General features: G+C 39.9%; 1 long non-coding RNA gene across 2 annotated transcripts in view; it reads left to right on the forward strand.

Annotated features, from left to right (window-relative positions):
• Positions 1–11,565: 11,565 nt before the first annotated feature.
• The window catches only part of LOC307193799, a 259,556-nt gene continuing 245,226 nt past the window's right edge, over positions 11,566–25,895 (forward strand). For both annotated transcript variants that reach the window (XR_013830418.1, XR_013830419.1), the window contains exon 1: positions 11,566–11,730. This is a non-coding gene — a long non-coding RNA (uncharacterized lncRNA). The remainder of the gene's footprint in view (positions 11,731–25,895) is intronic.

The following is a 25,895-nucleotide window of genomic DNA, read 5'->3' on the forward strand; positions in this document are numbered from 1 at the left end:
TTGAGGTTAATAACACTTACATTTTATTTTATAATTGTCTTGTATAACTTATCTATAGATTAATTTTAAAATATGAAAACCAGTAAATAGCATTCACATTATGGTCATAAAGCAAAGCTTATTCCCTGTTGTTCCCTTAGGGTATGCTAGATTTGCATTTTCATCTTTAGAGGGCCAAAGTAATGATCCTTCTTTCACTCAAAAGAGAGTGTTCCTAGAATTGATATTTTACTACTCATACCCTATCAATTCATTCATTAATTTGCTTAACACATATTTACTGAGTGCCCACTATGTGGCAGGTACAAGGCAGGCAGTGAGTAAACAGTAGGGAGTGACACAAGTAGAAATCTGTCTCCTAGAAGTAGAGATGGAGAATAAGAGGGTGGTTATAATTTAAAATAAGGTAGTTAGAAAAGACCTCCTTGAGTATCAGGTATTTGAACAAGTTATAAAGGAGGTGAGGGAAGGAGTAGTGAGTTTGTGGATAGGATAAACTTTAATTGTATTGAGTGTGCAGGGAGTGGAGGATTGTCTGAGTAATGTTAAATTTAGCCTTTGTTGTAGACAAAACACCCCTAAATTCCATGGCCATAAAGTACTTCTCATCCTCTTCTGCTCGTCTCACCTGGGCTCACTCATGTGGGTTCATTAGGTTGGAAGTTCAGCTGGGATTGATGATCTCAAGTTCTGAGGCTCAGAAGTCAGGGCTGGACAGTCAGGAAGCCTGGGCAGTCTTCTTCATGTGGTCTTCCATGCTGGGCTTCTTCTCATGATGACAGAAGTAGGAGGATTCCAAGTGGATGAAGACAGGAGCTTCAAGAGCTTGCACAGGGTCACTTTTGTGACATTCTGTTGGTCAAAATAAGTCACAAGGAGCAGTCCAGGGATGGGAAAAGAGATTCTACTTCTCAATAGGAGGAGCTGCAAAATATTATAGCTATGTTGCTTTCGAGGTACTAAAGGTCAGTTGCCTCACAAATAATATGATGAGGGATATGCGCTGGGTATTAACTCTCATGCGAGTTCCCCTACTTTACTTTCACACAAGTATTAAGAGAAAACAAATTAATTTTTGGCCAATTTAAACTGCTTTTAATTGATTCTATGCATGAGAGTGTAGAGATGGGAGCAACTGGCATAGTGGTTAATAAAAAGATCTTCAGTTAATCTCTTTCTGTACCTTTACCTTTTCTTTATCTTTTATACCTGTACACCCTGAGGCTATGCCTGGTCATAATTACACTGCAAGAATAGGCTGCCTCATTCACTGCAGCCCAATTATTTGCATATTCTAGACTGTTGCCTTTTCCACTTTCTTTTTTTTCTAATATAAATTTATTTTATTTACTTTTGGCTGCATTGGGTCTTCGTTGCTGCACACAGGCTTTCTCTAGTTGCAGCAAGCGGGGGCTACTCTTGGCTGTGGTGCACGGGCTTCTCACTGCAGTTGCTTCTCTTGTGGAGCATGGGCTCTAGGTGGGTGGGCTTCAGTAGTTTCCACTTTGTTTCTTTATCAGAACCCTTCCATCTGATTTACGTCTTCTATAAATATGTTGCAATTTCTTGATGTTGAACACTCTCTCAATCTCTTTGTTAGTTGTGTTATTCATTTCCACTCTTTTTCTATGCTTTCTACTCTTTCTCAAGGGGCTGAAAGTATGGGAACTACATTTCTAGAATACGTTGGTTCAACAGTTTTGATGCAATTTATGTTCTAATAAGATGCACTCATGGAGACTTGGAAAGAAAAAGAGAAGCAGAAACCATTCTTCCTCTGGCAGTTGCATAAAGCTTGAGCAGATGTGTGCTTCTGCAGCATCCAGCTAGACTCCATGTTCCACTGCCAGTCATTGGGTTGGGGGTTGAGAGCAACTGTGGCTTTTTGAACTTGTATGGTGGTTTCCTGACCTCTTGATTACAGTTTGCTGCTTTGTGATCTAAAGAACTAGTAGCTGTTTATTCCTGATTTTTTTTCTTCGAGCCCTTCCAATTATTTTGTAAACTTCCTTTTTTTTCTGTATTAATTCCCTTTATGCTTGAAATACCTAGAGTTGTTTCTAATTTCTTAGTGGGTTCTTAAAGTTGTTTCTTTAAGCATTCCTTAATTGTAATTGTAATTGTAAAACAAAAAACAAAAAATACAACCCTGCCCCATTGCGGGGTTGCTTCTGGTTTCTGGAGAGCTCACTCTCATCCTTTCTTGGGAGCATAATTTTGCTTTGCTTAATAAAACTCTTGCTACTTAAAACTGCTCTATGCCTCTTGACTGAGTTCTCTCCCTTGAGAGGGCAAGAGCCAAGGGAATTGCTGTTCCACTAGTGACAGGATAACTGCAAGTTTTTTTTTTTTTTTTTTTTTTTTTGCGGTATGAGGGCCTCTCACTGTTGTAGCCTCTCCTGTTGCGGAGCACAGGCTCCGGATGCACAGGCTCAGTAGCCATGGCTCACAGGCCTAGCCGCTCCGCGGCATGTGGGATCTTCCCGGACTGGGACACGAACCCGTGTCCCCTGCATTGGCAGGCGGACTCTCAACCACTGCGCCACCAGGGAAGCCCAGATAACTGCAAGTTTTAATTTACTATAACCTGAATTTGAGCTAATGATATTTTGTTGGTTTATGCTATTTAAAAATTAGCCCGTTCTTAGTTTGGACTAATAGAAATGCAAGGAATAAATCATACAAAGTACATACCCGACTATTCTCTGTGCTAGACAGACTCTTTTGGCATTACTGTATTCAGTTTTGAATCATATTTTAAGAGACTTAAAACTGGGATTTGTCAAAGAGACAGCCATTTGGATTGTGAAACTGGTGAGGTCTAGAAACCATATTATTGGAAGAAGTATTAGAAGTATCTGAAATTTTGAGTATAAAGAATGAAAGACTGAAGGCAATTGCTCTTCTAGGAAGTCTTACATGAATCTCTGTGTTTGTCCAAAGGCCCCTCTTCTTTGCCTGTCCCACATACTATACATTCATTACCTCATTCCACTAAGAATTGTGTGGGATGCCTGCTATGTGCCACGAGATGTTCTACACTGTGGGGCACACAGTAGTGAAGAAAACAGACAAGATTCCTGCTCATAGAATTGACTCTGTGGGCGTCACAGACATTAAACAAGTGCACACATTAGTGATAAGTGCTGTGAGAACGTAAAACAGGGCATGACAATAAAGAGTAATTAAAGAGGGGGTACTTTTTTATATCTTGGTTAATGAAGACCTCTCTGAGGAGATGACATTTGACATGAAATGAATTACAGGAAGATATCAGCCCAGATCTAGGATTGGCATTTTCCTTGCAGAGGGATTAGTAAGGGCAAAGGTCTTCTGTTGTAGGAATGAGCTTGGCTTGTGGAAGGAGCAAAGGATAGAATGGGAGGAGATGAAATTGGAAAGATAAACAGGGCTATTTCTTGTAGAAAGTTTAGACTGTGATAATGAGTTTGAATTTTATTCAAAGTGCATGAGAAGTTTATGGGAGGTTTAAAGTGGGAAATTCCATGGTCAGATTTGTAAACTATGAGGCTCTGTGAGGTATATTGATTGTAGGGGGAAGTATGGAAGACAGGAAACACTTAAAGCACTTCAGTTTTAGCATTTTCCATGTTATGTAGATCTTATTTGCTTATATAAATTCATTTTCCTCTAAACTATAGCTTCCTCAAGAACAAGAATCATATCTTGTCTATTTTTGAATGTCCAGCACCCAGAAAAATATCTGAAACCCAAGAGATACTCAATAAATTCTTTCTTATTCAATACATGAGTCTCCGTTTTTGTCCAAGGGTCTCTCTTAAGATTTTAACTTTATTCTGTCTGATCCCTTAAAGGGAAGAAATAATATTTGGAAGCTGATGATGTCTATTTCTGCCACAAAGAATAGAAGCAAAGAAAGCTGGTTTGTAACAACAGTAGAATGAAGCAGACATGTAGAGAGAAGCAAAGATCGAGACGTTTCTTTGTCACCTGTGGTACAGCTCAGCTAGTTCCAGTTTCTTCCTGTTTGTATTCTGAATTACAGGGTCAAGAGACAATACCCCAATCCTTATTATAAACTAGTTTTCGTCTTTTTGTGTTTCGTTAACTGGCATTGACCTCTGTTACTTTCAAAGAAAAGAGTCCTAGGATTAATTCTCAATTTTTATTTACTTACTGAATGATTTTAGGCAAGTTATGTAACTTCTTTAAGTTTTAGTTTCCTATTTCCTTAAAACACGTTTGACAAAATTGTAATACTTGAGGATAATACAAATTCAGATAATGCAATTAGCATTGAGTTATTCTCTGTCTAGCTTCTATTAATCATACTACATGTGGAGAGTAGCCATGATGGGATTCGAATGGGAGCAAAAGGACAGGTGAATGAATGACAGGCTAGCCTATTTTTGTGAGAGGAAGAAGGAGAGTGAGTCCCCAAGTCCCTAGCATTTTCTCAGCCCAATCGCCTCATATCTATTTGACCAAATGGGCATTGAAAGATTCCTGGAACTGCTGTCTATGACCTAGGAGTCCAAACCATCATTGTCAGACACACAGAGATATGTAAGCCAGAGTTGACAACTGTTATAATGTGATACCAAGCTACAGCTGGGACCAGGATGGCTGCATTCTGCATCTCACCCCTTCCCCCCAGCAAAAAAATCTTGTTCAGTCTCAACCTAGTCATTTAATTACACTTGCAATAACATTAGTTTATATTATGCAGTTGAAAGTTTTATACTTCACCTATTACATTATGGTGGGGTTTTTCTATAATAAAATCTACCAATAAATTATTAAGAGAATTAAATGAGATTATATATGTAAAGTTCTTGGTATGGGGCATTGTCTACCCAATAAGTGTGAAACCAATATCAATCATTATTATTATAATCCTCAAAATTATGGTTATTACAATTGAAAGGGAAACACATAAAGGAGTTGAAATTCAACATGGTTAATTCTAACATTTCTTATATATTTGGAGAAGAGCGTTAATACAAATGGCTGAAGTGATAATCTGTGAATTTCATTCGTGTAAATTATTTCTTCCTCCTCTATCCAGACTAATTGTGAGTTGGATGCATATTTAATATTTTCAGAAGAGGAACTGGCAGCAAGTTTGCTCTGCTGGCATTTTTGCTCACACATATGCTCTATTTATGTCTAGAGATGGTATTATTTTTACCTTCCTGTCATCACACTCATTTCTTTATAAGAGCAAACATTTCAAAATATGAATATTTTAGATTTAGTTTATTCATTTTAAAGCACCCATCTTTTTAACTTGTATTCATTTCCATTGATATATGAAGTCTGTAGATTTTATGCTACTTAGGATTTGTAAAGTAATTATTAAGTCTTTGATATTTATAAAGTATCTGAAGTTTTCAGTGATTAATTATTGATAATCTAAATGATTCAACCTATCAGGCCATAATAAATATTTAGTGAAGCATTTCATGAAGTCTTTTTCATTATATTATTCTTCCGTGTTTAAATTTCTAGTGTGCTGTATTGCAATGAGCTATAACCCACTTTTAGTAAATAGAATTTTTTGGTCCTTACAACATGTTAATGTTATTTTAAATAAACCAAGCATATAATATAGTTAATAACCATACATTTTTCATTCAAATGTAGATGACTTTAAATGTATCTTTGTTTGGGATTTTTGCGGGTCTGACATTCTTTATTAACAAGCAAAAAATATATATTTTTCACCAAACAGCTTTGGATGTTTTCACTGTTTTGACTAGGTATGTCTATCAATACAAAGTCACTTTTCAAAAATTGATTGGTTCAGATTAGTATTTGTAAAGAATTGTTAAGCTCAAAAGACAAAGTGCTGTTACCTGTCTCCATGGAATCAATGGTCCATAAACAAATTGCTATTCAATCATGAAAAATACCAACCTACTCAACAACATAAGCTTTTGCATCAGCAACTGCACTCAAACAATGAAATACTTATAATAATATACTCTTTGTGTAAACATATTCAGGAGTCTTTGAGGAATACAGCTGTGTTAGCAGTATTATCCATTCATTAATTTAACAATTAAACATGTGTATATACTCTGTACATCATGGTAGATTCTGAGGATTTAACAATGGAAAGGACAGACATGGTTTCTACCTCTCAGAGTGCATAGTGTGAGAGATAAATACAAGGCCAATTACCGTAAATGTGCTGTGATAATGAAAACACCCAGAACTAAGGTAGCACATAGTGAATATACCTAACCCTGTGCATATGTGTGTATGTGTGGTGGAAGGGGATAAATAGGAATTTGGGAAGTGAAGTTGGGGGAAAATAGTTGAAACAGAAGGAAGGGTCCATGCAAATGCTTCGGTTTTGAAAAAGGTAGTTAGTAACAAAGAGAGGAATGAAGGGGAATGAGAAAAACGTTAAATGAACGGAATGTAACAAACAGTGCAGGTGTTTTAAATAAACATTAATGACTAAGTAAACAAATGAAACAGTTAAAGGTGTGTGAGCAAGTGGAGGAATAAGAAATGGGGGAAAGATACAGAGAATAAAAAAAGAATAGGAAGAAAACTCAGAAAAATATTAAAAATTAGAACATTTATGAATTTAATGTCTAAAAGGTAAGTGTGATAATGACAGACAAGGATTGGATAATGTGTTGTATGAGTGCTATTTAATATTATTTAAAAAATATCTTCATTGCAGTTAAGAGATTCGGGAAAAATTGGACAGATTTATTATTACAGAACTTCTCAGAGCCTTTAATATTCTAAAGTTCTTACAGAAAGCAATATTACTGTGTAGCTTTTCCCCATATTTCTTGACCATGATTTTTTTTTTCTACTAGTACTATTTCCAGAGATTAAGCTTCTGAGAAACACCATGGGAAATATATGAACAGAGATATATTTAAAAAATGGAAGGGAGATGGGGAATAAAGCAACCTTACTTGTTTTTCCTGAATTATAATATCAATTCTCCTTGGGCAAACCTCTTCCTGTCTCAGTCACATCTCTTCCTACCAGTGTTTGGTCTGCCATAATTTATTTTTCAAGCAAAAATCCCATGATGTCCTGTATGTATGTATATCTGTGTGTATACATATGCATATATGTACGTATGTATATACACACCTATATACATAGGTATACATGCATACATTATATTTATATACCTTTGGTTCTCCTTAGAAATCAGTTTTCTAGCTTCAAAGGTAAATAGTACACACTAACCAAAGATATTCAACAATTTTGATAGTAGTTAAGAGTAGTCTATACACAAAAAAGTAGTAATAGAGGCATATGATTTAAAGTAAATATGAAAAAATTATAATAAGAAAAAATGCAAAAATGTGGAAAATGCTATAGAAATATTCCCCCAGTCTTCAAACATATTACAGCACAGAAACTCTTAAGGGATCACTAACCAGGGTGTTTATGCATGCCATATGGAAATATTTCCTCTGCAGTGTGCCTGCATTGCTGTTTAAATGGAGAATAAATGTTATGTTAGCAATATTTTTATATAGCCTAGAATTTTATTTTTTAATTTTTTTCTCCATTGCATCTGGGTGGTAAATAAAAGATAAAATTCAACTAGAGAAGTAGTTATTTATATAATTTTATACAATAATATGATTTAAAAGCAAACTTTTACAATTTCATTCTTGAAAGAATAAGCAGCTGTTTCTTTTTAAAAAATAATAAGCTCATTTGGTAGGTAGATATGTGCTGAAACAAAAGTAATAAAAGATTTTATGGACTGTTATTCTATAACTTTGAGATAATGCTGGACATACAATGAACCTTATACATTAAAGTGCTAATTCAAATAGAAAAATTCAGTAGTTTTGGAATTTCTAAAGCTGTTGTTCCTGGATGTCTATCCAGAGGATTTTGATAATGTACCAATTGCTTTTCAGGATTTTTGTCGACCAAATAAGAGTAAAGATGAAAATCATCTTAACATTGTTAACTTTTCTTATTACAAAGCACTGTATATTATAAAGCATACTTAATCACAGGAAAACTGGAAAAATAGAAAATTATATAAAGAATGTTAAAGTTGCAGATATCCAACCACCCATTTTTAACCACTCTTAACACTGAGGACTTCCCTGGTGGCGCGGTGGTTAAGAATCCACCTGCTAATGCAGGGGACATGGGTTCGAGCCCTGGTCTGGGAAGATCCCACATGCTGTGGAGCAACTAAGCCCATGCGCCACAACTACTGAGCCTGCGCTCTAGAGCCTGCAAGCCACAACTACTGGGCCTGCATGCCACAACTACTGAAGCCCGTGCTCCTAGAGCCTGTGCTCCGTAACAAGAAAAGCTGCCGCAACGAAGAGTAGGCCCTGCTCACCACAACTAGAGAAAGCCTGCTCGCAGCAATGAAGACCCAACACAGCCAAAAATAAATAAATTCATTAAAAAAAATAAGTGTTCACATTTATAAAAAAAAACCCACTTACTGTATTTGTCTACACATGGATTCTATCTGCACTTCTCTATTTATGTTATAGACACACACTGTTTACTTTCAACACAGCATCACACATTGTATATATTCCAAGGCATATGTTGTTTTTTCTCCGCAGCTGCACTCTAGCCAGATTCTCTTGCCTACTCAGACATAAGTCCTGTAGTGTACCACATGGTATACACAGCTTGCTTCCTTTTCTGAGCTCTAGCAGCCTTTTCATGTTGTCACTTCTCCTAGATATCGTTATTGCATACTGCACTGCAAGCCTACAACAAACCCTCCGCCCTCCTCCATGGGGCCCCAGCAGAGCTGTTTTCTGTGGAACTCCTAAAGCATGAACATCCTTCTATTCTCTGGGCAGGAGGGAAGAGAAGGCCTTTCCATAAGCCCTGAAAACTATGTTTCCCTCAGTATATTAAAGCTGTGCGGTTTGGGCTCCAATATATTGCAGATTTTTTTTTTTTTTGTAAAAAGGTTTTCTTTCTTTTTATTGTTTACTTATGTTTGCAACTTCATCCCTCCATGAAATGAGGGGGTAGGGCTGGAGACGCATCTAAGTGACAACTGTCACTGTGTATTGAGAAAGTCCTCTCCTCTCACACCACTAAAACTTCATGATTTGGCCACACTTATGACTCTCTGGTGCAGTAGTATATTACCCCTTGTCAGTTCTGTGCCTTCAGGGTACAGAATATCATGTTTGTCATAGGATAAGCCCTGAAAATGTGTGTGTGTGTGTGTGTGTGTGTGTGTGTGTAGGGTAGGTGTAGCATTTATGTATATGTATGTGATGAGATGTAGCCATTGTTTCCTGAATAAATGGTGATTATATTTGCAAAAAAATGCAGAAAGAAGTATACTTTTTGTTTTAGTATGAAGAAGCATTCATTTTTGCTAAATATAGCACTAAATTTTACCCCAGGTATTTCTCATATATATTAAGACACTGAAGCCCTCATATCACGGGAGAAACCAGTTTCCCACTGGTTTTCTGAAAGCATAAAACTATACTACAGCTCAGGTGCAAAGCTATGTCATAGGAAATTTTACATAAAACTAATGCAGAGCTCCTTCTCAGAGTGAATTATCATTAGAAAAATCCCCAAAGAGGCTTTCAGTGATGTTGCCCCATTCATCCTCTTTTCGAGACTTTAGGAAAGGAAAAAAATCTGTTGAAAACATAGAAAATGGCTAATTTCATGGAAGATAGAAAAACAACTCTTAGGAAAACTCCCAGTTCTCACGGAAACTTCTGACTCTCTTCAGTTGACTTTCACCATTTTCTGTCCAGTAAATCATATTTCACAGTGATCTTGGAAATTCTTTCCATGGTTTTGGGATATACCCCTGGGGCCCAAGTCATTAAATAGTCCTGTCAACTTCCACCAAGTAACTGTTTCTAGTCCCTGCCCAATGTGTTGCAAAGTTCTAGAACTACCATCCTTTTTGGGTGTACAAATGAAATATGCCTGTCTTCATCCCCAGAGCCTCACCAACCAGGGATTTCCAATGTGCCAAACTCAGCTGCCGATCATTTTTAGAAAATGCAAGCAATTTTCTTTAAATAGCAGACACTGGTCAACTTATTATCTACCATATTTTGAAATTTCCTAAAAGCCACTATGTAAGCATAGATGCAGATTTTACTGTTAGCCATGATAATATTAAGTAAAAGATATAATTCATGTTTATAATATATAGTTTTTCATTAATAACCTGTTAAATTGCTTCTAAGTTGTTAAATATTAATATTTATGAGTTAAATATCACTAAAAAATGTTTCAATTTTCTCATGTTACTGCAAAAATTAAAGTAGAAAATATAAAATAAAAATGAAAATGTAATAATACTTTTTCAAAACACTTGAGAATAATTTTTAATCAATAAAGTCTTGGTTATTGAGTTCATACTTAATAAGGATGCACAATATTCACTTAAGCTGTTCAATTATGCAGTGGCCACCCCAGAATCATTAGATATCCTTCTGACTTCTCATCAAGTCATCTTTTCCAAAAGGCAACTGATTTTTGCTGCTTGTTATAATCCTTAATTTATCTATAGGTGACTCTGAAACTCAGGCTTTTAGGTCAGTCGTGTCCGTGGTGATGTTGTTTTGTAAACATTAATAGATATATGAACCCATATTGTTGTCTAAGATTAATGGATAGAACATCAATCAGGAACCCTTAATTCCAAAAGACAACTGGATACAGGGAGATCAAAAAAAGAAGGACGTGGTTTTGCTTTGATTCTGGGCCCATGAATTGGCACTAGAGAACTGTCTACTTGTATGCATCATGCTGGGATCTTTGAGATGGCAACAGTATGACTGTGGCCGCCAATGGACTGCAATCCACATTTATGTCCAGCCATATTTTGGGGCCCCCAAACTAACAGTGGAGCTTCCTGCACACACAAGAACCCACATGCCCCAGTCAGGCAGAAAGCCAAGTTAAGTTCTCAGGACACAAAACGAGACAAACAAGAAGGCGATAGCTGGCCCTAGGAATATGTCGACAACCAGTGGGTGCCCGAAAGCAAATTCACAAGTCACGATTCGATTCAGAATAAATCTTACAAATGTTTTTGCCTGCCAATCTGAATCTGGAAAGAAAGGAACAACGAGAAGTTTTCCCTTGCTCTCTCGACGAGGCACCACAGATAGGGATATAGGAGAGCTGACTTTGTTAAGAATTCTTACCCTTTTTTTGCTTCTGCCAGTTTCCCCAGGATTCTGTAGGCTCTGGAGTAAGTGGGGTGTCCCAGCAAGCCTCATCCTGGTCACGAAAAACTGAAGAGGAGGAAGAATAGTTTTCCCTCTACGCCTTATAGTGAGTGCTAGCCTGAGATCCCTTTTTCTCTAAGGCAACTTGTAAATGGATAAGCTTATCAGGTTAAAAGTTCTCAGCTGTGGCCACTATAGTGCAAGATTATCCTCAGCTGTGGCCACTATAATGCAAGATTACCCTGGGTAAGGATAACCTGCTTGTTTGGACTTAAAATTTTATTCACGTCACTCCTCTCGCTGGGCCCAATCCTGCTTAAGTCAGACCAAGTCTGACCCGGAACTAGTTCCGTGGTCCCACCTCCCTACCCGGTCGCGTTTCTAAGTCGGACCCAGTTCGCCTCCGACTGGCTTCCAGACCGAGTCTAGAGAAAGAAATGTTTAAATGAAGTCTAAAAGCTTCTGAGACAAAAGACTTCGAGACTCCAAGAGGGGCGGACCCAGCACCTCCTGAGGCGGAAGAGGCAGCGAGCTCAGGGCTCAGCAGGTACCACGTCTGGTTGCTCGTTGCTCCTGGGGCCGTCGGGGGTCTCCTTCGCTCCCCGCTTCTTACTGTTACTAACAGAACTGTTAAAAGATAAACTGAGGCATAGAAAACATTTTTTTTTTTTTTTTTTTTTTTGCGGTACGCGGGCTTCTCACCGCTGTGGCCTCTCCCTCTGCGGAGCACAGGCTCCGGACGCGCAGGACCAGCGGCCATGGCCCACGGGCCCAGCCGCTCCACTGCACGTGGGATCCTCCCGGACCGTGGCACGAACCCGCGTCCCCCGCACCGGCAGGCGGACTCTCAACCACTGCGCCACCAGGGAAGCCCTAGAAAACATTTTTTTTTTTTTTTGCGGTACGCGGGCCTCTCACTGTTGTGGCCTCTCCCGTTGCGGAGCACAGGCTCCGGACGCGCAGGCCCAGCGGCCATGGCCCACGGGCCCAGCCGCTCCACTGCACGTGGGATCCTCCCGGACCGGGGCACGAATCCGCGTCCCCCGCACGGGCAGGCGAATTCTCAACCACTGCGCCACCAGGGAAGCCCTAGAAAACATTTTTTTTTTTTTTTTTTTGCGGTACGCGGGCCTCTCACTGTTGTGGCCTCTCCCGTTGCGGAGCAACAGGCTCCGGACGCGCAGGCTCAGCGGCCATGGCTCACGGGCACAGCCGCTCCGCGGCATGTGGGATCTTCCCAGACCGGGTCACGAACCCGTGTCCCCTGCATCGGCAGGCGGACTCTCAACCACTGCGCCACCAGGGAAGCCCCCTAGAAAACATTTTAAGAGTTTGAGCAAAAATCAATTTGAATCGGGCAGCATCTCGTCTAGCAGATAGAAAGGAGCTTCGGGCAGTTGTTCAAAATGAAAGACTTTCGTAGGCAGAAGGGAGCAGGAACGAGGAAAAATAAAGTAGGGAGAGAAGCGGTGGGTTAATGCATAGTTACCTTCCTTCAGGGGATAGCAGGGGTCTGTCAGGCAGGTGACCCCACTAGTGCTGATCAGGTGGTTTCTGATTGATTAGTTTAGTTTTCCTTCTAGGAGAGCCGAAACTGTGATTGTCTCAGTTTGGTGATGTGGGACTTAAAATAAACAACTCCATTTTGGGCTGGTTGTCTTGTTTTTAATACTTTATGGCTTATATGTAATGTTATGCTTAAAAGGTCTTCCTCATAATTGTAACTTAATTAAATAATTAGTGCTTTCTTGAATATTTTGACCTTAATATATCATATATTTTTCTTTTCTAATTTTTTTGGTAAGAATACAAAAAAGATCCAGCTGTATAGTATTTTTTTCCAAATGACTAGTTGATATTCTCAGCATCGTTAGTTGATTTATCTATCTTCTATTTGGAATATATATTTTCCAAATTTCCTGTTTAATCCATCTCTGAAGACTATTTCAGTGATCTATTTGTCTATTATAGTGTTTCTCAAATTGTGTATTTTTTCATTAGAGAAGATGTCCCCTTAGCCAATATGATTGGAATTACTATTTCCTCATTTAATAATAAAAAAACTGGTTAAAGCAGAAAATCATTAAAAAATACATAACACCCTAAATATTTTAATTTAAAACATATGAATGCACATTTGCCAGTCTGTTGAATTAGATCTTAGGCATTTTCTTTGACTGTGGTTCTACTGTTAATTTTTGTGTCATCAATTTTGCGTTAATGATGCTCTTATACCTTTCTTTAAAGTGGACAAGTCTTAGAGGAAGACCTTTAGGAGTAATCCAAGTGAGAATCCTTCTAGCTTTTTATGATTTTATTCTAATCTGTTGGAGTTTTCTCATCCACACTAGTTCAAAATAGTTTTTCGGCAATTTACTTTTATTGTATTTTTCTAAAACATTTAACTTAGATTTCATAGAAACAGTCTTCTTTTGGAACTTACATTTTATGGGTTTACATAATATTTGTCATGGTCCAAGCGCGGGATGGAAGAAGAATTTCCAGACACTAAGTATTTTAGAAAAGAGTGAGTTTATTGAGAACAAAGAGCAGAGTTAGTGAGGGGCTCTGCAAATACACTGGGCCGACCTCCTGATAGACCAGGGAGAGCTGACCCCCTTTGTGGGCTAGTAGTCAACTTTTTTTTTTTTTTGCGGTACGCGGGCCTCTCACTGCTGTGGCCTCTCCCGTTGTGGAGCACAGGCTCCCGACGCGCAGGCTCAGCGGCCATGGCCCACGGGCCCAGCCGCTCCGCGGCACGTGGGATCCTCCTGGACCGGGGCACGAACCCGTGTCCCCTGCATCGGCAGGCGGACTCTCAACCACTGCGCGACCAGGGAAGCCCCTAGTAGTCAACTTTTATAGCCTCAAGACAAAGAAAATTTCTGCTGGCAGGATGGCATTAGGTGATTGGTCAGGATGCTACAGGGTTACTACATGGTGATTATTTTGCCTAATATGGAGTTGGGGGGCTGTCCGATTTAGATTAGGAGACCCATGGCAACAGTTGCTATGGGGGCTTGGTTAATTTCGGAAGTTTTGTCCTGTGTCCTTGATGCAGAGTGTCCTTGATGTAGGGCTCCATGTTTCCCCCTCTTTTTATTTATGGGCCAAATCTTTGGCCCCTTAACACACCGCTCATGACTAACTATCTGCCTATCCCCGTCTCAGGCCATAGGAACCCAGGTTACTGGTGAAAGGGGTGATGACCATTCCTAGCTTCTTCCTGCTGGACAGGGGCGTTGCGGGGCCCTGAGTCCCAATGCCTGCTCTCTCTCAGGGTGTATTTACAGAGGGAGATAAGAACCTGTGGAATGATAAGGTGGCTTGTTCCGATTTAGTCCGTGTGCCAACTGGCTGGTATCCTTGTTGTAGCACCATCTGGAATTGAATCTTTTGAACCTGTCGGGAGATGAACTTAGATAATGTGTTAATAATGTAGGGACTAAACAACAAAACAAAGGCTATCAAGATTAATGGTCCCAGCAGGGGCAATAGCCATGTCCATAACCAGATCCCCATAGAGGAGAGGAGGTTGGAAAGCAAGCTGGGGCGCTGTCCTGTTCTCTCTTTTAAATATTCTATTAATTTGATGTTTTTCTTTAGAATCTGAAGGTCTTCTTCAACCTGGCCAGAGGTATTAGTATAGAAGCTGCATAGTAGGGCACAGACACCCCCTGCCTCATCTGTTATAAGATTAAGGGCCCTCCTATTTTGTAAAACTACCTTGGTCAGAGAGCCTAGGGCTGACTGCTGTTCCTCAGTGGCTGCTACCGTAGCCTTCCAAGATTCCTGGATTATGATGGTGAGATTGAGGACGCTCCTCTCTAAGAGGGGTATGCCTGCAAACCAAGAGAGCCCTCTAAAGACACTGTGTATTATTTCGGGCCGATCAAGAATTGGGTTATCATAAGCATGTCCCCGCCAATCAGTGGTTCATTTTTGTCTCTCCCGGACAGGTCTTAAGGCCTCCTCGAGGAAGGACCCAAGGTTGGGAATGCCTCCTGAGGAAGCTAAATCCTTTATAGTCATAATGGTCACCTCTGGGACTGCAGCAGTAATAGTACAGAAGCCCCTCCAAAGTGTGGGAAGATCCAGATAGACCCCATTACCGGATAGAAATGAAAATCTGGTGTCCCTCAAGGATTCCCCCATTGTGGGTCCCCAGAGCCAGGCCCTGACCTTTTGGGAGTTTTCCTCTGGAAATAGACTGAGGTCCCATGGCCTAGGCTTATATTGGGAAGGCCAAACTCCAAGGAAATAATCATCTACACATAAAGGAGAGAATCCGGGCTCTGACTGATTATGAGTGTGACGGGGAGATTGGCAAACAAATTTCTGAATATTAGCTGAATCATGTTATATTTTGGAGGAGAGTCTTGTCGGGAGGTTTAACTAAGTAAGTGTCTGGTGGTCACACCAATCCCTACATATTTAGTTCCCAGGGCCGAACTTTTTTGGGGGATTATGGTCTTCATTAGTATATTTCTTAGTTGCATTTTTCCTTGAATTTCCCGAACACAAAGTGAAATTATGTTCATGTACATCATATTCATCCTCCTCTGACCAGAGATCCCACTCCAGGCTTGTCTGATTAAAATTGAGGGTGTAGTTACAAAGAGAGTCATTTAGCCAGCTCCAAATGGGTCCCCATCCATCCAGGTTGGAAATAGTCCTTTAAATTATGTCTTTTCCAGTGTGTATAATCCCCTGATTGTGGGTCATGGGGCATCTGATTTTCATCCAAAAATAGATTACTGAGATAAGCTTCAGAAACAAACTTAGAGTGTCCTTTAATAATTCAGTTAAACTTTTTAGCAATATAATATAACAGCAAGGTACTGTCTGGGAAGTGAGTCTTGGTAACACAGACCTTAATGAAAAAAACTAGAATTTAATATTCAGTGAAACGTAATTTTTTTTTTTTTTTTCCATTGTGAGGGCATTAACCCTGCAGCCAGGGAAGACTTATCCCGTCAAATAAAAAAATGAGGATTGTCAGGGAGGCAGAAAAAGCCAGGCGGCCGTCTTGGATTTCCCATAGCCCTGACTGTTTGATTGACAGCTATTGTTTACCCATCTTAAATTCCCTGATTTAGGAGTAGACTGCTGCCATATTTTAAGGATATCAGGATGGCAAAAGTCTGGCAATGAGGGGTTAATTTTTGTAGAAGCAGAATGAACTTTACATGCGACATAATCTTCATAGATCATTGTGAAATACTACTTATTTACTCAAGCAGAGTAACAAAAGGATTTTAAAAGCAAATGTAAATCACTTAAATGCAAGGTAATTCACACAGTCTGTTACCAAAAGCAGCATTCCAAGAAAACTTTGTTCTCTTAACAGAGAGAGAGAACCAAATTCCAGTCTGGTACCAGCTTATGTTAATCACAAAATTTATTTACCTAATTAATTTTAATTCAATCTTAGAAAGTCCTTTCTATAAATCTTGAAGAGGTAGTATTTTTGCAAAGGCAGTTCAACATCTTAAGAAAACTTGTACCATGTATAAAACTCTTTTCTCAGGGTCCATTTTCCACAAACATTTTTTATCACTTTCTGTATCCATCACTTTATTTTCCCATTCAGAAACAGTCACCTGTAAGTCAGTCCTACTTCCTTTTTCCTTAATAAAATGTAATTCCATTTCCTCATACCTTTTTTACTGAAAACATACATCCTACTTTCCTTAAGCAACCATGAACTGTCCTTTATATCAGCTCTCTGTAGATTAGTAAACATACATCCAAATAATAATTTTTGAAGAATGTGCTTTCTTATAGAAAATATCTCAGTGTGGCACCAAACACATTTTTAAAATAATTCCAAACCTTTTGTTTCTATCTAAAAGGAAGCCAGTGTTCAGTAGTTAATGTTTCAGTATCTTACTTTATTTGGAAATGGACTAGTTATTTAATAAGCTTCCATCCTTTAACTTAATTTAGCATAACTCTAAATGTTTTAAGTTGTTGAATATCTGGAGAGATTATTCTTAAGTAGACATTCCTAAAACATAATTATTCCTAAAAAGTTCACCCAAAGCTCTTATCTCATTTGTATTTTCTTTTCTTAAAAGTTTCTTCACATTGAGTTATTTTCATTGCTGACAAATTTGCAACAGATATAATAAGAGCATATTTAGTTTATATTATATCTAGGCACAATAAAAGTATTATACTTAATGTTGATGGCTCAAAAGACATGTCTATATTAATTAGATCAACAAATGTAATCATTAACACCAGGTATTAATTTAATATTTCTCAGTTCACATGAATCTGAAATTTATTTAGCTTATTTTTTCTTGTATTTAGAATTGTTTGATTTGTGATCACTTACTTTTCTTTTAAGCCAATTAAATAGAGCTCATTTACAAATTAACCTCAGCAATATTATCCAAAGACAAAGACACATACTGAGACATACACGTATATCCAGACAGTCAGAGATCTCATAGTTTCCACTTGAGATTTAAAATGTCTCTTTGCCTCTTTTTTTTTTTTCTTGGCTTGAAGTTCTACTAATTAACCTAAGGCTGAAGTCTCAGGCAAAGTGGACTGTGTTTGTAGCTCAAAGACAGGATAAGAATAAACTTCAAAGTTTTTCCTAGGCATCTTTTTGTTCTCTCTGGGTCAGGATTCTGAAAAAAATATTTCAACAGGCTAGCTCTTCTAATTGCACATGCAAAAAGAACCCCTTTTGCAATTTCAAAAAAAGTTTTATTTTAACCAGTTTTCTCCAGAGTCTAAAGAATATTGTGGGCATCCTGACTGAAGGAACCTAACTTTTGAATTTGGGAAATGTCAGACATGGGAAAGGGATAATGGACTCTAATAGTGCCCATGTCTCCATTAGCTACTTCTCTTAAGGGAAGCATGTTAGAATCTGTTTCCTGGCGTTGGGCAGTCCTCGATCTTGTGTGGGGAGGAGAGAGAGGGCTTTCGCCCTGATAAGGGGTTGGCTGTTGGGGACCGGTGGATTGAGGAGGGGGCGGGGGCTGAAGTGAAGGGGGTTGATGAAGTGGGGGACAGGAAAGGTCGAGTAGAGGGTCGTCTAGGAGATCTGACGGAGAGGGAGACAGAGGGGGACTGGGGGATAAGGCGGCAACAGAAAGACGCATGTAACATGAGTCCCTCAGATCTGGATTCTGACTAAGGGCCATGAAGGTCTGGACCTAAGGAACCTCTGAATCATTTCCTTGTTTCCGGCAAAAGAGATCAAGTTGGAGGATCGTGTTATAATTTAGTGTGCCGTTAAGAGGCCATTGTTCTTGGTTCCCCAGTTTATACTGCGGCCAAGCCGTGTTACAAAAGAAAATGAGCCTCTTCTTTTTGAGATTTTCAGGGTCAAATTTTTCCAGTTCCTGAGGATACAGCCAAGGGGTGAGTCTGAGGGAGGCTCCCGAGACGTTCCAGAACCCATTCTTAGCCTGTGTGCCATAAAATGGGGGTCTTGAGAGTCACCGGCTGACAGAAAGGTGTCCCCTTTGTCCCAGTGATCTCTCCATGAGACAAAGGCACAAAATGGGCCAACCGTCCCAACAGTCATGTCCGACTGTGAGAAGTGATCCCTGAGCATGCGACTGAGGCACAAACTGTGCAACTAAGCACCATAAGACTCGGGAAGGGAATGAAAGAAAAGAGAGAGAGATTCCTGGGACCCCCCGGGTGACTCACCGTTTGGCGATTCCCTGAAATGTGAAAAAGCACTCCTGGGATGGCTCAGAGGCAACCCTAGGCTCCTGTAAGTCAGTACCAACTGAGAAAAAGGTGAAAGTAACAGAGAAGACGGGCTGAGGAATCACCCTCACAGTCCTGCTGGGAAGGTGGCGGCCAAGGGGAGAGGGCTCAGTGTTTTGCTTGAACCAATATGTGCCTCACGGTGCATGGAAATTGTCTTGCTGAGGGCAGATGCTCTAACAGCCTGGTCTGTTCTGTGACCCCCTTATACTTTGACGGGAGCTTCAAGCGCCAGGCGCCCTAATGGCTTTTAAATGCCTGACCCGTGACCGCACAATATCAGTTGGCCTAGTCCTCAGTCAGAAGGAAGACAGAGGGACCCTCACCCGTTCTGGGTGGCAGTTACAGGGGCGAAGTGAGCCATGCAGCCTTTGGAACACACCAGGGTGTGGCCCTGGCCATAGTTCCTCTGTTGCTTCCATGGCAGCTTGCCTGTTCACAGAGGGTCCCAAGAAATGAGAGGAGGCCGGGGAGGAGATCCCTCCAAGAGATGTCCCCGTACAGGCCACCAAAATGTCGTGGTCCGAGTGCGGGTTGGAAGAAGAGTTTCCAGACACGAAGTATTTTAGAAAAGAGTGAATTTATTGAGAGCAAAGAGCAGAGCAGAGTTAGTGAGGGGCACTGCCAATACAGCGGGCCTACTTCCTGACAGACCAGGGAGAGCCAACCCCCTTTGTGGGCTACTAGCCAACTTTTACAGCCTCAAGACAAAGAAAATTCCTGCTGGCAGGATGGCATTAGGTGACTGGTCAGGATGCTACAAGGTTACTACATGGTGATTATTTTGCCTAATATGGAGTCCAGGGGTGGGGGGCTGTCCAGTTTAGATTAGGAGAGCCCATGGCAACAGTTGCTATGGGGGCTTGGTTAATTCCGGAAGTTTTGTCCTGTGCCCTTGATGTAGGGCTCCACAATATTTAATTAAATTAGGTAATTATTTGGTGTAAATAGGCATAAACAGTTCTGAGTTTTTATTTTGCTTCTAAGAAAGAAAACAATGGACTCACCTGTGGGAACAGAGTGTGAATGCAACAGTGTGGTCCACTGGCTGGGTTTTCAGTATGCAGAGAGCATCAGATGATATGTTTCATAGTGAAAATAGAGTTCATTAGTTAAATTGGTAGATTAGTTAAGGGAAGGATAGTTATACTTCACTTGTGTTATTATCATCTGGGAATCTCATTTTAAGAAATGCATATTTTCACACTCTAGCCCTGACATAGAAAGTCAGAATTTTTAATGTTTGACCCACAGGGAAATTTCAGAGTTAACATGCATCCTAGGTAATTCTTCTGCATTATTTGAGAGCCATGGGTACATAACTTCACTTATCAAGCTACCCTAATTTATGTCACTCTATTATATTTTAGTATTCTGTAGGGCTTCGCCCTCAGTCTTCTTATTTTTCTTGGCTAGTTCTGCATGTATATTTTAACAGATCAAAGTTAAAGTTTTATTTTCAGATTATTTCATTTCAGGTTATATTGATTCAATAGATTAATTTAGAGAGAATTAACATCTTTACAGTGTGACATTTTGATTTCCACAAGCAAGTTATGTGTTTCCATTTATTCAAGGCTTTTTAACCTGCCTCACTAGGGTTTTAAGGTTTTCTTTGTGTAAGCCCTACACAATTCTTGTTAAATTTCTTCCTAAATGTTTTAACTTCTTTTGTTATTCCTATAGAAAAAAAGGTCGATTGAACTTTAACTGTTCTAACTCACTTTGGTTTATATACTGAAAAGCTATTGCTTTTATATTTTGATTTTGTAATGTCTACTGATTCACTCTTTTTTTAAACATATTTATTGGAGTATAATTGCTTTAAAATGGTGTGTTACTTTCTGCTTTATAACAAAGTGAATCAGCTATATATACATATACATATAACCCCATATCTCCTCCCTCCTGCATCTCCCTCCCACCCTCCCTGTCACACCCCTCTAGGTGGTCACAAAGCACTGAGCTGATCTCCCTTTGCTATGCGGCTGCTTCCCACTAGCTATCTATTTTACATTTGGTAGTGTATATATGTCCATGCCACTCTCTCACTTCGTCCCATCTTACCGTTCCCCCTCCCTGTGTCCTCAAGCCCATTCTCTACGTCTGCGTCTTTATTCCTGTCCTGCCCCTAGGTTCTTCAGAACCTTTTTCTTTATTTCTTTTTTAGATTCCATATATATGTGTTAGCATACGGTATTTGTTTTTCTCTTTCTGACTTACTTCACTCTGTATGACAGTCTCTAGGTCCATCACCTCACTACAAATAACTCCATTTCGTTTCTTTTTGTGGCAGAGTAATACTCAATTGTATATATGTGCCACATCTTCCTTATCCATTTATCTGTCGATGGACACCTAGGTTGTTTCCATGTTCTGGCTATTGTAAATAGAGCTGCAATGAACATTGTGGTATATGTCTCTATTTGAATTATGGTTTTCTCAGGGTATATGCCCAGTAGTGGGATTGCTGGGTCGTATGGTAGTTCTATTTTTAGTTTTTTAAGGAACCTCCATACTGTTCTCCATAGTGGCTGTATCAGTTTACATTCCCACCAACAGTGCAAGAGAGTTCTCTTTTCTCCACACTCTCTCCAGCATTTATTGTTTGTAGATTTTTTGATGATGGTCATTCTAACTGGTATGAGGTGAAACCTCACTGTGGTTTTGATTTGCATTTCTCTAATGGTTAGTGATGTTGAGCATCCTTTCATGTGTTTGTTGGCAATTTGTATGTCTTCTTTGGAGAAACGTCTGTTTAGGTCTTCTGCCCATCTTTGGTTTGGGTTGTTTGTTTTTGTGATATTGAGCTGTATGAACTGCTTGTAAATTTTGGAGATTAAACCTTTGTCAGTTGCTTCATTTGCAAATATTTTCTCCCATTCTGAGGGTTGTCTTTTCGTTGTCGTTTATGGTTTCCTTTGCTGTGCAAACGCTTTTAAGTTTCATTAGGTACCATTTGTTTATTTTTGTTTTTATTTCCATTACTCTAGGAGGTGGGTCAAAAAGGATATGGCTGTGATGTATGTCATAGAGTGTTCTGCCTATGTTTTCCTCAAAGAATTTTATAGTGTCCAGTCTTACATTTAGGTCTGTAATCCATTTTGAGTATTTTTGTGTGTATGGTGTTAGGGAATGTTCTAATTTCATCTTTTCCATGTAGCTGTCCAGTTTTCCCAGCACCACTTATTGAAGATGCTGTCGTTTCTCCACTGTATATTCTTGTCTCCTTTATCAAAGATTAGGTGACCATATGTGTGTGGGTTTATCTCTGGGCTTTCTATCCTGTTCATTGATCTATATTTCTGTTATTGTACCTGTACCATACTGTCTTGATTACTGTAGCTTTGTAGTATAGTCTGTAGTCTGGGAGCCTGATTCCTCCATCTCCATTTTTCTTTCTCAGGCTTGCTTTGGCTATTTGGGGTCTTTTGTGTTTCCATACAAATTGTGAAATTTTTTGTTCTAGTTCTGTGAAAAATGCCATTGGTAGTTTGATAGGGATTGTATTGAATCTGTAGATTACTTTGGGTAGTATAGTCATTTTCAACAGTGTTGATTCTTCTAATCCAAAACATGGTATATCTCTCCATCTGTTTGTAGCATCTTTAATTTCTTTCATCAGTGTTTTATAGTTTTCTGCATACAGGTCTTTTGTCTCCTTAGGTAGGTTTATTACTAGGTATTTTATTCTTTTTGTTGCAGTGATAAATGGGAGTGTTTCCTTAATTTCTGTTTCAGATTTTTCATCATTAGCGTATAGGAATACAAGAGATTTCTGTGCATTATTTTGTATCCTGTTACTTTACCAAATTCATTGCTTAGCTCTAGTAGTTTTCTGGTAGCATCTTTAGGATTCTCTATGTATAGTATCATGTAAACTGCAAACAGTGACAGCTTTACTTCTTTAATGATTTGGATTCCTTTTATTTCTTTTTCTTCTCTAATTGCTGTTGCTAAAATTTCCAACGCTGTGTTGAATAATAGTCGTGAACATGGACTACCTTGTCTTGCTCCTGATCTTAGAGGAAATGGTTTCAGTTTTTCACCATTGAAAACGATGTTGGCTGTGGGTTTGTCACATATGGCCTTTATTATGTTGACATAAGCTCCCTCTATGCCTACTTTCTGGAGGATTTTTATCATAAATGGGTGTTGAATTTTGTCGAAAGCTTTCTCTACACCTATTGAGATCGTCATCTGTTTTTTCTCCTTCAGTTTGTTAATATGGTTCATCACATTGATTGATTTGCATATATTGAAGAATCCTTCCATTCCTGGGATAAACCCCACTTGATCATGGTGTATGATCCTTTTAATGTGCTGTTGGATTCTGTTTGCTAGTATTTTGTTGAGGATTTTTGCATCTATGTTCATCAGTGATATTGGCCTGCAGTTTTGTTTCTTTGTGACATCTTTGTCTGGTTTTGGTAGGGGGGATGGTGGCCTCATAGAATGAGTTTGGGGGTGTTCCTCCCTCTGCTACATTTTGGAAGAGTTTGAGAAGGATAGATGTTAGCTATTCTCTAAGTGTTTAATAGAATTCGCCTGTGAAGGCATCTGGTCCTGGGCTTTTGTTTGTTGGAAGATATTTAATCACAGTTTCCATTTCAGTGCTTGTGATTGGTCTAGTTATATTTTCTGTTTCTTCCTGGTTCCATCTCAGAAGGTTGTGCTTTTCTAAGAATTTGTCCATTTCTTCCAGGTTGTCCATTTTATTGGCATAGAGTTGCTTGTCATAATCTCTCATGATCCTTTATATTTCTGCAGTGTCAGTTGTTACTTCTCCCTTTTCATTTCTAATTCTATTGATTTGAGTCTTCCCTCTGTTTTTCTTGATGAGTCTGGCCAATGGTTTATCAATTTTGTTTATCTTCTCAAAGATCCAGCTTTTTGTTTTATAGATCTTTTCTTCGAGAAAACTATACTAAAAAAAAGAAAAAAAAAAAAAAACGGACAGACAGAACCCTAGGACAAATGGTAAAAGTAAATCTATACAAAATCACACAAAGAAGCATACACATATACATGCACAAAAGGAGAAAAAGGAAAAAAATATATTTTCTGTATATATATAAAAAAAAGAGAGCAGCCAAATCAGTAAGCAAATCTACCAGTGATAATAAACTCTAAGTACTAAACTAAGATAAACATGAAACCAGAAACAAGTTAGATGCAGAAAGCAAACCCCAAGTCTACAGTTGCTCCCAAAGTCAACCGCCTCAATTTTGGGATGATTTGTTGTCTATTCAGATGTTCCACAGATGCAGGGTACATCAAGTTGTTTGTGGAGATTTAATCCTCTGCTTCTGAGGCTGCTGGGAGAAATTTCCCTTTCTCTTCTTTGTCTGCACAGCTCCTGAAGTTCAGCTTTGGATTTGGCCCTGCCTCTGCATGTAGATCGCATGAGGGCATCTGTTCCCTCCCAGATTGGATGAGGTTAAAGGAGCAGCTGATTAGGGTACTCTGGCTCACTCAGGTTGGGCGGAGGGAGGGGTATGGAACGCGGGGCAAGCCTTTGGTGGCAGAGGTGCAACAGCGTGAGGCGCACCATGAGATCTCTTGGGGATCTTGTCCCTGTATCAAGGGACCCTGGCAGTGGCAGGCTGCACAGGCCTGTGGGAGGGGAGGTGTGGGTAGTGACCTGTGCTAGCACACAGGCTTCTTGGTGGCTGCAGTGGCAGCCTTAGTGTCTCTTGCCTCTCTCTGGTGTCTGCGCTGATAGCCACAGCTCGCACCCATCTATGGAGCTCGTTTAGGTTTGCTCTGAATCCCGTCTCCTTGCGCACCCCAAAACCATGGTCTCTTGCCTTTTGGGCAGTTCCAGACATTTTCCCAGACTTCCTCCCTTCTAGCCGTGGTGCACTAGCCCCCTTCAGGCTGTGTTTACGCAGCCAACCCCAGTCCTCTCTCTGGGATCTGACCTCCGAAGCCAGAGCCTCAGCTCCCAGCCCCCACCCGCCCTGGCGGGCGAGCAGACAAGCCTCTCAGGCTGCTGAGTGTTGGTCTGCAGCGATCCTCTATGTGGGAATCTCTCCGCTTTGCTTTCTTCACCCCTGTTGCTGCGTTCTCCTTTGTGGCTCTGAAGCTTCCCCCTCACCCCACGACCCCCCGTCTCTGCCAGTGAAGGGACTTCCTAGTGTGTGGAAACCTTTCCTCCTTTACAGCTCCGTCCCACTGGTGCAGGTCTGGTCCCTATTCTTTTGTCTCTGTTTTTTCTTTTTTCTTTTGCTTGCCCTACCCAGGTACGTGGGGAGTTTCTTGCCTTTTGGGAAGTCTGAGGTCTGCCAGCATTCAGTAGGTGTTCTCTAGGTGTTGTTCCACATGTAGATGTATTTCTGATATATTTGTGGGGAGGAAGTTGATCTCCACGTCTTTCCCTCTGCCATCTTAAAGGTCTCCTGATTCACTTTTTAAAAATCTTCTGATAATGTTGTTTTCAGTTTGTTCTCTTGTGTTTTCTAAATATGTAGTCATATCTACTGCAAACAGTAATTATTTTGTCTTTTACTTCTCACAATTTCTATTTCTGGTTTCTCTTTCCAAGTGCGCTGTCTCTGAGAATGGCACTCTGCTGTTGTGCAGTGTGGAACTGGGTCCCCGTGGGGATCTTATATATTCCTCCTGTTGCTGGCCCATGGCTGCAACTCTTACCAGTCTAAGGAAGTGATGCTGGGGCCTTACAGAGCTGCACCATATACTTATTGAATATTCTTCCCCAAAGTGTGGAAGGTTATATCCTCCCCCATTTGCTCCACAGCACACAGTGTTTGGCAAATCTTTTTCTTAATTTGTGTCTTAAATTTGTTTTTTTTCTTTTTTTTTCTTTTTTTTTAACGGTATGCGGGCCTCTCACTGTTGTGGCCTCTCCCATTGTGGAGCACAGGCTCCAGTCGCTCAGGCTCAGCGGCCATGGCTCACGGGCCCAGCCGCTCTGCGGCACGTGGGATCTTCCCGGACCGGGGCACG

Source organism: Stenella coeruleoalba (assembly GCF_951394435.1).
Source record: "Stenella coeruleoalba genome assembly, chromosome: 11".
Classification (NCBI taxonomy): Eukaryota; Metazoa; Chordata; class Mammalia; order Artiodactyla; family Delphinidae; genus Stenella; species Stenella coeruleoalba.